Genomic DNA, 14,555 nt, shown 5'->3' with positions numbered 1-14,555 from the left:
CACATGTTAAAAGAATATAAATAAAGATTTAAAAGAAAAAAGATTTGAGTGAAAAGTTTCTTATATTTAAAAAAAATCACCACAAAGTAATTATTTCCAAATAAACAATGGATGAATTGTAGATAGGGGAATGATTTTCATTTAACTTTTGAAGTTTTTTACCATTTTAGTGAAATCATGTAAAAAAAAAAAGTATAGAAAAGAGAAAAAGGAGTATAAAGGATATTTTCTTATCCTATAATATTGTAAATAAGAAAGATTTCAAAGTAATTTTTTTTGTCAGTTTAATAAATTTTAAAGGTGATGTCTAATTTGGTTTTTTAGATAAATTTTGAATTTGAATTGTTTAAAATACATTTTTGAGTGTATATATGGATTTAGCATCATGAAAAGCTCCTATGGCACTTTTATTGTGGAGATCAGAACTCAAACTTATGAAAAACATATATTGCTTTTAGATTTTGAAGAGTTAATAACTCAAATTTGTGATTCCAACAAATCCCTAATAAATTTTGGACAAATTCGACAAGAATATATGCCCATAAAAACTTTTGAAACATACAATAGGTAAAGTAGCACACCCTTAAGTATAGCTCCATTGTGATATAATTTGTGTCCTCTTTACAAACATGAAAAGTAATTAATTGATTGTTGGAATAAAATTATCTATCAATAATATTAGAACATGTTCACATTAGAGAGATGACCAAATGAAACCATCAAAGGTACAATAAAGCTATTTATTCCAAAATTCATTTTGGTTATAGGATGTTTGGAAATGTAAATTTGTGGTAAATGAAACCATGCACATTTTGTGGGTTGAATAACCATTCTATTACCAAGTGTTGGAAACTAATGGCTTTGTACATGAAATTTTTCATCTGGGAAAGGGACATGACATGAAGACCCATCTCCACATCAAAATAAAGAGAAGGGAAAGAAAGGGTGCATGTTAAAGAACATTTTCACTTACTGCAAGAAAGGTGAACATCGAGAAGCTAAATGTCGGAAAATCCATTAAGAGCTTCGTTTGAAAAGGACAACAATATTGACAAGAAGATTGATGTTGATTCCTCGTCGGTGAAAACAAGACAATTGAAGAGGCTCTTGTATGTGAGCAAACCTTCTTCACTCATGTCTGCAAATGTGGAAAAATAAGGTGATCTGAAGCATCAAAATGTAGTTACATGTAAGCCTAACTATCATGTGTTTAAGGAAACATCAACGTCACAACATGGGATTTTGCCATGGGAACTTGTCAAGAGGATGAAAAGTATTGTTAGCTCATTTTCATTAACATTCTTGTATTTTTTACTATTGCTATTGTGTTGTATATGGACAACCACTAAAGTAACACATTCAAAAGGATGTGGGAAATTGAAGATGGATAATAGTATGGTTTTGGTTGTCAAGCAACTTTTTGGGATGAGCGAGATACACAGAATAGGGTGGAAAAACATTGGGTAACTGGGGAGGAAGATCATACACATATTTGATTAATAACTGTTTGGAGGTCCAAAAGTCTCTATGTGGGGAGGATTGATATGGGAGGATCTAGAAAAGGCCTAAACTTCAGATTCCCCAAAATTTGATGGAAATATTTCCATGTTCAAGAGCTTGATGGGATGATTCCAATGAAACTTGAATTGCATCAATCTGAGTCTGTGTGAAAAAATTATTGTAGTTTGAAGTTTAGGTCAAAGAAACCAAAATGTTAAAGTTAATGCTCATGTGGCATGCTTTGGGAATGACATGTGGCAGTATGGAATGATTACATAGAATTATGAGTAAGTAAGACATGGTGAGGTTGATCGTTGACTACTAACTAGACTAGTCAACTAGCAGACATAGTGGCAGCTAATGTCGTGCCAAATGGCCCAATGAATGGGCACCACGTGACCCTAGTTTATAATTTGGTTCCAAATGGCCCAATGAATCAACACCACGTGGCCCTGGTTGAGTTTTCAAAAATAAAATACACCAAACTAGTGATAACCAGGTTTGAACACATGACCTCAAGGTTCTAAGACAAAAAACTTTACCGCCATGCCACATGACATGGGTTGTTCATGGAAATAGATTAATGTGTATTTAAGTTTCTATGAGGCTTATGGAAAAAAAAGGGAAGGCGGAACTTGACAAACCTTGTGGATCCACCAAACTAAAAGTTTGATAAACCCACTAATAAAAATGACCTGCACACTAACTAGAGTGCCAAGTACCACATATTGATTGCATTTATTTGTAATAGTTGGTGTTGTTTTGAAAAACATTCGAATATACCAAAGTGTTTATTACACCGTAAGGTGTTCCCCTTTGAGAAGAACTCCCCTAGTTTCCACTCTATCCAATGTTAGATGACTAAAAGTTCTTCCACCGTTAAATGTCACTACTTTAACTGTCAACTGAATCTTGATTTATATAATTGTCCTAACTTGTTGAACACCAACACAAAATCACTAACCACACCCATGATCAAATAGATCCTTTGTATGAATGCTAAGGAAAATTTGATTTTAGGGTCGTGGTAGGGCCCTACACACCTACAGGTGATATCCAAAAGGGTAGATGCATTAAAAAGAGTAATGGACGTGGAGGCAAAGAAAATGCCAAGAGAAGTGGTTACGAGGCTAAAGGAATTGGTCGTGAATGTGAGTTGAGAAGGATAATAGACAAGGGTCCAAACACTCCAATATTACTTCCAAGGGGCCTACAAATACTTCTCCTCGAGTGCCAGGAAGGTATGGAGGTCATCTACGTTCTATATAATGGAAAATATTTTTATGCGTCTCAACGCTCTTGATTTTTTTTTATCGTTCCTTCCTTCCCAATTACGCATTTTCACTAAGCCTCAGGTCATTGGTGTGTTTTCCAAATCTCTACCCTACCTAATTAAGTCATCCACTGGAGTGCATGGTATGATCACTGAATTGGTACTCCCAGTGCATTACACCAAGTTATAATAAAATGCATGAATGATTTTTTTAAGGGATCTATTTCATATATGACAATTTTTTCAAGTAGGAGCATATATGGTTTTGAAATAAACAAATTATGAATCTTTCATTGAAAAAAGGTGCGAGCTTTAACGAGAATCTTTATATGAAACTTATATATTGAAATTCTCACGAGTACGTAGAGGTATAAATGCTATAAATCTAAATGGTTAGCATTGGGTGTCCATAATCTCAACGAACTCTCAACAATCTTCTCAGTTGTAAATCAACGAGGTATATTTCTAGCAATGATATCAGAAGATTGAAAGGGAAGAACACTAAAATTCATTTTTACGATTTATCTTCTTTAATGTGTTTCATGCGATCGACTATGGATGTGATTCTCCTAGAAGAAAAAATATAATATGGATCCTCCCAGAAGAAAACATATAATATGGACTAGAGCACATGGACATGTATTTTTGCATAAATATTTTATTGCTCAGTACAAGATGTGTAGTAGTTCTATCATTTAGTTAACCCATAATTTTGTTTAATAAAAAAATTATTCTTTAAATAAAAAATATTGTCTACTATAATAAAATAAAACTACTCCTGTTTGGTTACCAATTGTTTTCAACCCTAACTAAGAAAAAATTTATACTAAAGAAAATAAGTGAGAAAATTCTCCTTATTGAATATTCAAGTTAAGACAAGGAAAATAAAAAACCAAAAAAACAAAAACCAACAATAATCCATTTAACCCTAAACATCCATCTTAACCTTTTTCTTTTAAACGTTGATAGATATTTTAATCTTTAGCTTCTTATAATTTCTCCTTTGATTGTAAGGACACCCATGTGAATCAATACATACACGATGGAAATAAGAAAAGATTTATCTAGAAAAATTGTAACTCCCCATAAACACTGTTTCAGGAAACAAATCTTCTAACTTACCTAAGCTTGGATGGATGCAGATGTATGGTTTATCCGAGGAGCCTGGGACTGAGTTGACTTAGGAATCAACTGTTTAGAGAAATATCCACAATCGGCCCCGTGTTTTACTCTTCTTTACAGTGCAATCTTTTACTTCTCTGATCAGATTTCCTTTGTAAAAGCCCGAACACTAGTATTTCCCCTTTGAATAGAGATTTCTTGGTGGTACCTCGTAGATTGCAACACATTGATCCAACGGTCCATGTTATATCGCTATCACAAGTTTCCAATGCTCAAGGACCATTTCCTTCATAATGAAATATTGCGATGTGATGTATCGCAATCGCATATTGCACTGTCTCTACGCTCAGGGTCTGATAACACACAAAGGCTTTTTGTGATGCGATATTTTGGCGATCAGACTTCGTAACTTCTTAAGGTCTACAGTCTGACCACACACCGATGTTTTACTGCAATGCAATATTATAGTGATCGCTCATTACAATTCTTCAAGGCCTAAGGTCTCCCCCTTACAAACAAATCTTTTACGATGCGACGCGGGGTGATCCAACGGTTGAGATTCAAGCATCATCAACAATGATAATACACTAAAGCTGCAATCTCTATTAAACTCTGAGTTTATAACATAAAGTATAAAAATAGAGAAGTATTCGACTCTATCCTGAATACAAATAAACAGAGCGACTAACAATATAAAGTGTAGAATACGGAAAATACCCGATTTTGTCTAGAATGTGAATACACAGAGGCCAAAATAAGCATTCACACTGATTTGATAGATATCATACAGACGCATCAATTATTCATTGTAAAAATGGTTTACAGAGTCTCGGCCCTTTGGCTTGATTACAACGATTCTAAAAGACCTTTGTTTCAATCTAGAAATCCTCACTCTAACTTGATTCTCGCTTCACTTAATCCTCTCTCTTTGTCCATCCAATCCTTTTTCATTACATTTTTTCTCATTTTTATCAATCAAATCCCACTCTAACTAATCAATCTCTATTCTTAAATGTTCTCATAGTTAATCTCTAGTTTCAAGCCCTATCACACACCTATGCTAACAACTTATCTTTGAATCTAAAATAAGACAAATTTCCTAACTTATTACAATCAATGAATTACAACTCATTTCTTGAGAGATCCAACCCTCTTGGTAGAAACTGACTTTCAACCACTCAGGTCAGTGAAATTCAACTTGTTTAGCCACAACATGTGAACAATATTTCACACTGCTGGCTAAGTCTATATGCTCCTGCATTATTCTCCCGGGGAAGAAAAGAATTTTTCTTCAAACTTTTAGGACGTACTCCATACTTCTGCAACTCTGCTGTTGTCAACCAACTAGCATCCTCTACTAGCCATTCTCTCCATTTTACTAGATATTGGAAATAAGTTTGTCCTCTGGTTCTTGTGGATACTCTTTTTTCCAAAACAGCTTCCACTTCTTTGTTAGTTGTTCTTGGCATTTGTTCTTCCCAGTTCACAGTTTCAACTTCATCTCTGTAGTCTCCTCCTGTAGCTCTGTCTCTACCTCTTTGTATGGATACAAATCTACGACATTGAAGATAGGCGATATTCCAATCCCTTCTGGAAACTCAATTTCATATGCATTAGCTGAAAACTTTCTTACAATTCTACATTGTCCTATCTTTTTCATTTTTAGTTTATTGTAAGTTTTAGCAGGAAATCTTTCTTTTCTCAAATACACCATCACTAAATCTCCCACATGGAATTCTTTCTCTCTTCTTTTCATATCTACCCTCTTTCTGTATTTTCCATTGCTTTCCTACAATCTACCTTTAACATCTTCTTGTAGTCTCTGCATCTGCTCCGCAAAATCTCTAGCTTTTGCACTTCTTGTCTCCTATTTACCCAAATTTCCGAGCTCATACACATCTCTTGGATGCATTCCAAAAACAATCTGAAATGGACTCATTCCAGTACTTTGGTTTGGAGTGTCATTGTAGGAAAACTCAACCTGAGCTAGTGCTAAATCCCACTACTTAGGATTTTGATACACTAAACTTCTCAATATGTTTCCCAAGCTCTTGTTTACTACTTCGATCTGTCCATCTGTTTGCAGATAGTATGCTGAACTGAAACTGAGGTTAGCTCCTAATTTCTTCCAAAGACTTCTCCAGAAATTCCCTACAAATTTTGTATCCCTATCAAACACAATACTTACAGGTAATCTGTGTAATCCTACAATTTTTGAAAAGAATAGATTAGCTATGTGTGTTGCATCACTAGTTTTCTTACAGGCAATGAAATGTGCCATCTTAGAAAACATATCTATCACAAAATAAATGGAATCATTCCCTCTTTGAATTTTAGGTAATCCCAAAACAAAATCTATACTAATTGCATCCCACGATCGGTCTGGAATTGGCAATGGCTGATACAATCTTGTGTTCTAACTTCTCCCCTTAGCATGCTAACATATCCTGCACATCTCAACAAATCTCTTAACATTAGTCTGCATTCTTGGCCAATAATAAAAGCATTCACCTGACCAAAGGTCTTATCTTGTCCAAAGTGACCAGATAATCCTCCACTATGTTTCTACTTTATTATGTTTTCCCTCATAGAACATTTGGGAATACACAACTTGCTACCTTTAAACAATAAGCCTCCTTAGATGAGATAATCTAACCATTGACATCAGTTATGAACTATTGGGTTTTTCACTGCTATATAGATATCTTTGAAATTTGCATCATCTTTGTACATTTCAATCATTTCTTCAAATCCTACAACAACAACTTTGACTTCTTGCACAATAAAAATTTCCCTGCTCAATGCATCAAGAACTTTATTCAACTTACCACTTGTGTGCTTTATCACAAAAGTAAAGCACTGCAAAATTCAACCCACCTGGCATGCTTCTGGTTCAACTTCGGCTAGTTGTTTATGAACTGTAATGCATGATTGTCATAATACAATATAAACTCTTTCGGCAACAAATAATTTCTCCATTTTTTCAAGGCTTGTACAATAGTGAAAATTATTTATTGTAAGAAGAATACTTCTTCTTTGCTTCATTCAATTTCTCACTGAAGTACGCTATCGGTCTTTTTCCTGACTCATAACTGCGCCAACTGCAACTCCACTAGCATCTGTTTCAACTTGAAATACTTTTTCAAAATCAGGAAAAGCTAAAATCGATTCCTCTGTGATTTTCCTCTTTAGAAATTTAAAATTCCTGTCTGTTGCTTCTGTCCACTTGAACGGCTGATTGATATCCTTAATTGTTTCAAGAATTGGTGCGCAAATCTGACTAAAACCTCTCATAAACTTTCTGTAAAAACTTGCAAGACCATGGAAGCTTCTTACCTCAAATATATTTTTTGGAATAGGCCAGTTCCAAATTTCTTGGACTTTCTTTAGGTCCTTTTTCAATCCTTCTTTAGAAACTATGAATCCCAAGTAAATTAATTCTTCTTTCATAAAACTACACTTCTTCAGATTTACCAGTAGTTTCTCTTTCTACAGAGTTCTTAAAACCAATTTAAGATGCTCTAGATGTTATTCTTTACTTTTACTAAAAACTAGAATATAATCAAGATAAACAATAACAAACTTTCCTGCATATTCCTTCAAGACTTTGTTCATCAATCTCATGAATGTGCTAGGTGCATTAGTGAGTCCAAAAGGCATCACTAACCAATCATACAACTTACTGTTTGTTTTAAATGCAGACTTCCATTCATCTCCTTCTCAAATTCTTATTTGATGATATCAACTCTTCAGATCTATTTTAGTAAAATACTTTGATCCACTCAAACAATCCATTAAATCATCCATGCGTGGAAAAGTAAATCTATACCTGATTGTGATCTTGTTTATGGCTCTGGAATCTGTGCACATACGCCATTCACCTCCTTTCCTTGGACTGAGTACTTTTGGTACAACAGATGGACTAATACTCTCTCTAATTAGTCCCTTGTCCATCGGTTCTTACACTTTCATTCCAACTTCTTCATTCCCTTGAGGAGTTAATCTGTACACTGTTTTATTTGGCAAACTCGCTCTTGGTATTAGATCAATATGATGACTAATACTCCTGATCGGTGGCAATGCATTCAGCAACTCATCCACAATAATATCAGCAAAATCATTTAACAAATTTTTGATTTCCTCAGGCAAATCATCTAAGTTTGTGGAAGTTAGAATTACCTTCGGTCTCCCTGTGACAACAAAATGCATTTCTTCACCTTTCTCAATCTCTTGCAACAACTCCTTTCCACTCATTAGCATAACGTTCTTCCTAGATGCTCTTTTGTTAGCGTCATCCTTCAATGGCAGTAATGTATTCTTAGTCCCATCCTTCTCTAGAGTATAAGTGCTCTTCCTTCTGTCATGAATAGCTTTTCGATCAAACTTCCACGATCTCTCCAACAATACATGGCTTACATCCACGAGCATTACATCCCATAATATTTGTTACACTAAAATTTGTCACCATGACTATTTGCAGTCAGTATGGCTCCATCAATAACCATACTATCCTCCTTGGCAAGTCTTATACCTCTGCTCCTCATGTCAAACTCCAAAAAGAGAGAAAGCCTTTAAAAAATCAATATAACTCTGGTTCCGCACTTTCTCTTACTCTTACCTGCGGGCCCGCACCTCAAGTACATAATACCTGCGTACTTGTACGCTCTGTCTGTAAAGGGGTGGGTGCGTACCCCTGTAAAAGTCAAAAGGCGCAAGTTTTACTTCAAAAAACTTACTTGCGGTCGATTCTAGAGCATTCTAGAAGATGGTTTGATGTGGATTGAGCGCCTCCAGATGGTTCATGCATCCCAATGAAAGAGGAACTTATCCCATGAAGAGGGGAGCTATCCCTTTGAAAGAGGGGCTTATCCCATTGATGGTGGACCTGTTTAACTTCCTCCAAAGCATTATAAATACAGGCACTGGGCCAGAGGCAAGGGAGGTTGAAAGATGAACATTCCTAAGGGTAGATGCTGCTGAAATTAGGACTCCCTTATAGAGCTTGAGAGGAGAGATCACATTCCTTTCTTAGCTTCATTTGGAAGTGGGTGAGCTGATCAAAGTAGAGGAGAACTCTTGCTGGACCCTGGGAGGGACCTGCACAACACCAAGGCATTGGTTGTAAGGTTTCTTTTGTTTCCAATTAATACAATTAAGTTCATTTTTCTCAACAAGTTGTTATATATAATTTGTTTCATAAACTCCTTGGTCTTTATGATGAATATGTTTTATTATATGAGTTATTCAGGTGCTATGTAATCGTTTTCTTATTAGTGTATGCAGGCTTCAAGGAGAGGAGCTCATCTGGATCGAAGAGGCTTGACCGCTACAAACAGCGTTGGACTAAAGGTAAGCCTTAAACACCTGGTTGCTTTTATTTTAAATGCATATTTAGGGAAAGATAGTGCTTGATTGTTTTGTTTGTCACTAGAAACGCCTTAGTTTCTAGGGAGGTCGGTTTTGTCTGCAAAATTGACTCTTTCCGCATGACAAAATGGTGACCATATTGGGGATTCCATGGATTTGATTGATTTCTCTTTTGATTGATACTTTGATTTGAGAAACGTTGATTTCTTTCTAGTTTTTGACTGATTGACTGTGAATTTGGGTATAATAGCTTAGGATTGAGTTAGTTTTTTATTTTTGTTGTTTTTGAGAGAAGTACGCACCCTCTGAGTTAAGCACAGTGCGTACCTGTACGCACTTCTGCTTTGCACATAGAGCGGGGACGCACCTGTGCAAACGGGTTGCCTGCGTACCCTGTCAAAGGTTTAGAAAATTTCAATTTTTTCCTTTTTTACCTATTAGATCTTGTTTATAGCTTATTTATTGCTGCCCAAATCCACTGGTTACCTGTCAGAAGTTTTCATCTAGGCTTGTTTCATTAGCATCAAGGGTTTTAGTGAAGTTCATAGAAATTCTAGCCCTAGGTTTGATTTTTGTATTAGTCTTGTAGTGACTCTGGATTTAGAAGTTGTAGAAACCTTGGATATCCCTGGTCTTTTCAGTCTTCTTAGGAGTTAGACCATTCGTAAAATCCACCTTTGTTTGAGAAACCTACCGTTGTGTTGTCTCTTTGCGGAATTTCGAGAAGGCTTGTTTGTTAAGCTCTGAATTTCATTCTTAAGAAAAAGAACAAGAGCTTTTTATTTTTGTTTTTGACTGATTTATGATTCTGCATGAATTAGTCCTTGGTTGAATTGTAACTGAGTAAAACAACCTGGAATTATATTTTGTAGGCTTTTACCTCATTGGATTTGCTTTTACGTAAATTTCTCTTAGATTTTTATAGATCTTAAAATTGATTTTTGTTAAGTAGTTTTACATGCTTTGTTGAAATAGGAAAAATACAAAATCTCTTTTGAAGAAAGTTTGTTTTAGTAGCGTTTGAAGTCTTTGAAAAGAGAAAGGAAGTTTTCATGAAATAATTAGTGGTCTTGTGTTGTGTGCTTTGGAAAAGATAAAGAGAATTTTTCTTTGATTTTCATTGCTAAGAAAATTGTCTTTATAAATTTTGCATTCTCCAACTCTCTTAGCTAGGGAATTCATTGAAAAGGAAAAATTGTTTTTTCATCCTAGGTGCATCTTTTTAGTGGATTTGAGTCGAGTCTACACATCATAAGTTTCATCTCCACTACCTTTTGTCCTAAAGAAAAGCCATAAAAAATAACGCTTAAAGTAAAATTAACTTAGTAACTTTTTATTTACTAGGGCTCTGATACACCAACATAGATCAGGCTAGTGTCTTGGAGTAGGAGAGTAATTAACTCTCCAAGACAGTAAAAACAAACAAGTAGCTTATCTTGTGGTAGGATAAATCCAATTGTTACATTTATGCTCTGGGAAAGCTCCTCTTAAAGGAGAAGCACGAGATCGTGTCCGAACCAGTGAGGGGATCAATCCTCCTTCATTGGGAATGACGCCAGATATGCACGTACTATAAACGATAAACCTCGGATTAACCATTGTTGAGGACCCTGGGGTCACTTGTCGGTAAACCTTGGATTATTGTCAAGGAGCCGGCAAGGGGATTGAGCTAGTTACTCTGCCCTTGCGTGCGTTTCGGATCGTAGACTGTTCCCCCAGGTATATTTGTTGCTGTTGGTGACCTTAGTGACTATTATCTTTAGGATTCTTCCTAAGGTGACGGTGGAGGGAAGATCCCACTGTACCTGGAGCAGACGTCGGCTAGACTCACTTGGATTTTCTGGGGGGTTCACTTTACTCAAGACAGTTAAAGTGGAGGAACTTGGTCCAGTCTATTCATTAAGCAGGTTGCCGGGGTAACTGCTCCAACCGCCATTTCTGTACTGCATTCTGCGATGTTGGATTTCATCACCAACTAGTGTTTTTGGTCTGGAAAGTTACTGTTTGTGTGTGGTTTGACGCCCTAGATTCTTTAGGCATGTAATTCGAATTTGTTTGGTTCTTTAGAGACTTTAGGCGGTTTGCTTTGAGATTTTACTTTGTTTGCGTGTGCAGTAGTTAAAAGTTTTTAGCTGTGGTTGAATTACCAAGACAGTCCCGTAGACTTCGGGGCCAGTCTCTTGAGATTGTAACCGTGGCTGATTTGTTGAGGAAGTCCCGTAGACTTCGGGTCCAACCTCCTGAAGAAGTCCTGAGCCATTACGAAGGTTTGAAAGTCCTCGTAACTCCTAGTGGCACTAAAGTTGGGTCACCTGAAGAAGGAGAGTCTTCGTTGGTTGTTCATCCTGATTACCAAACTCTAGAAATAGGGTATAATCCTGAAGCTATTTCGGTTTCCGAACTTGCTTGTAGCTTTTCATCTACTAGTGATATAGGCGAAGAACCTGAGATATCTGAACCTGTTACTCCAATATCAGGGTTTGTCTCTCCAACTTCTAGTGCTCCTAATTCACCTAGGGTAGAAAGAGTAATCACCGAAAATCTTCCTTCTGGTTTGATAGCTATTGAAGAACTTGCTCCGGAAGAAGAAGTAGGCATCCCTATCCCTGAAAATCAACCTACTATCGAACTAAGGGAGCGTGAATCAATTTTTTACAGTCCACCAAGGAGTACTACTTGGTATCTTTCTTTAACTAATTATTTGGAAAACTCAGTGTTAAGTTTTTCACCACCTCGTGCTCCTTATAAACCTAGGGGTTTTTATACTCCTGTAAATATGTCAGGTCAGTCATCCATGTTTAGTCAATCGCCTGAATCTTTTTTGTATGGCGGTCCTTCTGTTCCCTCTGGGTATCAATCACTTTTTGGTACTTTTTCGGGAGCATCTCTTCAACCCATTGAACAAAGGTTATTCACTGGAAGCAATGGTGCAACGCCGTCGAGCGTAGAAGACATTCTTATGATGTCAGGTTCTATTCCCAATTCTCAACCTCAAGGTGGCCAGTTACCGCCTGGGGGGCAGCCTCAATTAACGCCTGGGGGGCAACCTCAAGGTACACAATTTGCATCTGGGGGGCAACCTCAAGGATAGTACGTGCCTACAGTACATTATGTTCCTCAAGGTCAACCCCAGACTCAATATGTACCCCAAGGTCAACCCCACTATCAATTTATACCTCAAGGTCAACCCCAGTATCAGTACATGTCTCACGGGTATCTACCCCAAGGTCAGTACTCGAACCAAGGTTTCCAACCACCCCAAGGTCAATCTTATGTTCACGAAACGGGAAATGTACCTTTCAATTATCAATCCTACCCTCAACCCGGTTTTGGATCTCAATATTCTCAACCTGTTATGGGTCAGTACCCCAGAATGAACATAGTGTGGGATCCATCGCAAACTCAACAGGTGTTGCAGCCAAATGTACAGTTGTCATCTCAAACTGGACAACCCTTAGTTTCTGGTTCACCCCAGCAACCAGTCCAGTCTAATATTCAAACTTCTGTACCTTCGGTAGTTTCTCAGTCTGGGCCTACTGCACCTCGTATTCCATCTCAAATGACTGCTGCAACTGCCGCAACATCTGTTCAATCTACCCCACCTACTTCTGGAGTATCGACAGCTCCGGTTTCTACTCTTCCTGTATCTACTCCTCAGACATCTTTACCACTGTCTGGATCCACGATTCAAACTACGGTTCAGATGCCTGTAGGACAACCTGGTTTAAGTACGGTTGTCACAAGTCAACCATAATTCACTTATCAACCGTACTAGGGACAATACCAATTCGGTCCTGCTGTCCAGCAGCCAGTTTATCAGTATCAACCGTATCTTGGGTACACTTATCAACAACCACAACAACCCCAGTACGGTCCGGTTAATCCTGGTTTTCCAGGAGGATACAATATCCCGAACGCGATTCCTATTCCTAGTTATCCTGGATATCCTCCTCCTGGGGCTGGTCTCGTGACCCAGAGTTTTAGGGATCCTAATCGGCAGCTACCGTTTATCGCAACATTGGACTTACCAGACTTGTCACGCCTAACGAACGATCCAATTAATTATCTTCCGTTTTGGCCGCCAATGCCGAATAAGTTGCCCAGTGACATTCCCAGGTTCGAAGGTAAATCTGGAGAGGACCCGTCGAACCATGTGATAACTTACCACCTCTGGTGTGCCTCTAATTCCATCTCGGATGATTCGATCCACTTACGTCTTTTCCAGCGCACTCTCATTGGTCTTGCAGCCAAGTGGTATATTGAGTTACCACGGGCCTCTTTTTATAATTTTAGCCAGTTAGCTACCTCGTTTTTAACTCATTTTCAGTTTCCGGTCAGATATGATAATGGCACGGAGTTACTAACGTCATTAAAGCAATCGACGTCCACTTATATTTCCGATCATATTCATGAATGGAGACGTCGAAGGCGGTTAGTGAAATTTTTTATCCCGGACCAGATCTTAGCTGAATGGTTTGTTAAATCATTGTTACCGAAGATTATTGAAGACGTAGCTAAGGCCGGAGTAGTTACTGAGGAGCAAGTGATTGCTCAAGCACAGTACCTTGACTTAGTTTATACTCAGTCATGTATGTTACACGAAAAGATCCCCGATCTTCCCAAGTCAAATCAAATCGCTGCAGCTCCTTCGGGATCTCATGCCGCTGATGGTATGATTGGTACGGTTAACACTAAAAGTAAGAAGAAGTCTTCTCCTATCATAAACTTGCCTGATTCCCCGACGGGAGATTCTTCGGCTGAACTCTCCACCGATATTCATGCTGTAAAGTCATCTACAGCTAAATCAAAATCTGGTGCGAAGAAGAAAGGGAAGAAGAAGAATAAAGCAGACAAAACTTCAAAGGAGAAAACTGAAAAATCAGAAACCAATGACGAAAAACGCAAACCTCGATATCCTTTCTTATTTGTGAAGAGGAACACTTTACAAGAGACTGCCCTCATCGAACAGAGGTTGCGAAGATCGTCAAAGGTTCCCAAACTCCTGCTGTTTTGAATGATCCATTTCCAAATCAAGATAGCAAGATGATAGGTTCTTCCTCAAATGCCAATGAAGAACCCATATTGATGATGTCACATGTTAGGATTGCGACACGATCGCAAGATTATGGTAGTAAAAGTCCTTTTGATGGCAAAGAAGCAAAATCTTCTCATTCTAATCCATCAACCTCAGCTCCCGGTTCCGATCCACTACAGATCGAGAATCCTAATCCAGACTTAGTAATTAAACCGCCCGCCAAGGGTATACTTCGAAAGTCTGCTTTCAATCCACATG

The sequence above is a fragment of the Pinus tabuliformis genome, chromosome 7 (assembly GCF_031772625.1).
Source record: "Pinus tabuliformis cultivar Carrire ecotype Pingquan chromosome 7, CPIR1, whole genome shotgun sequence".
In the NCBI taxonomy this organism is placed as follows: domain Eukaryota; kingdom Viridiplantae; phylum Streptophyta; class Pinopsida; order Pinales; family Pinaceae; genus Pinus; species Pinus tabuliformis.
This window is presented reverse-complemented; position numbering follows the sequence as displayed.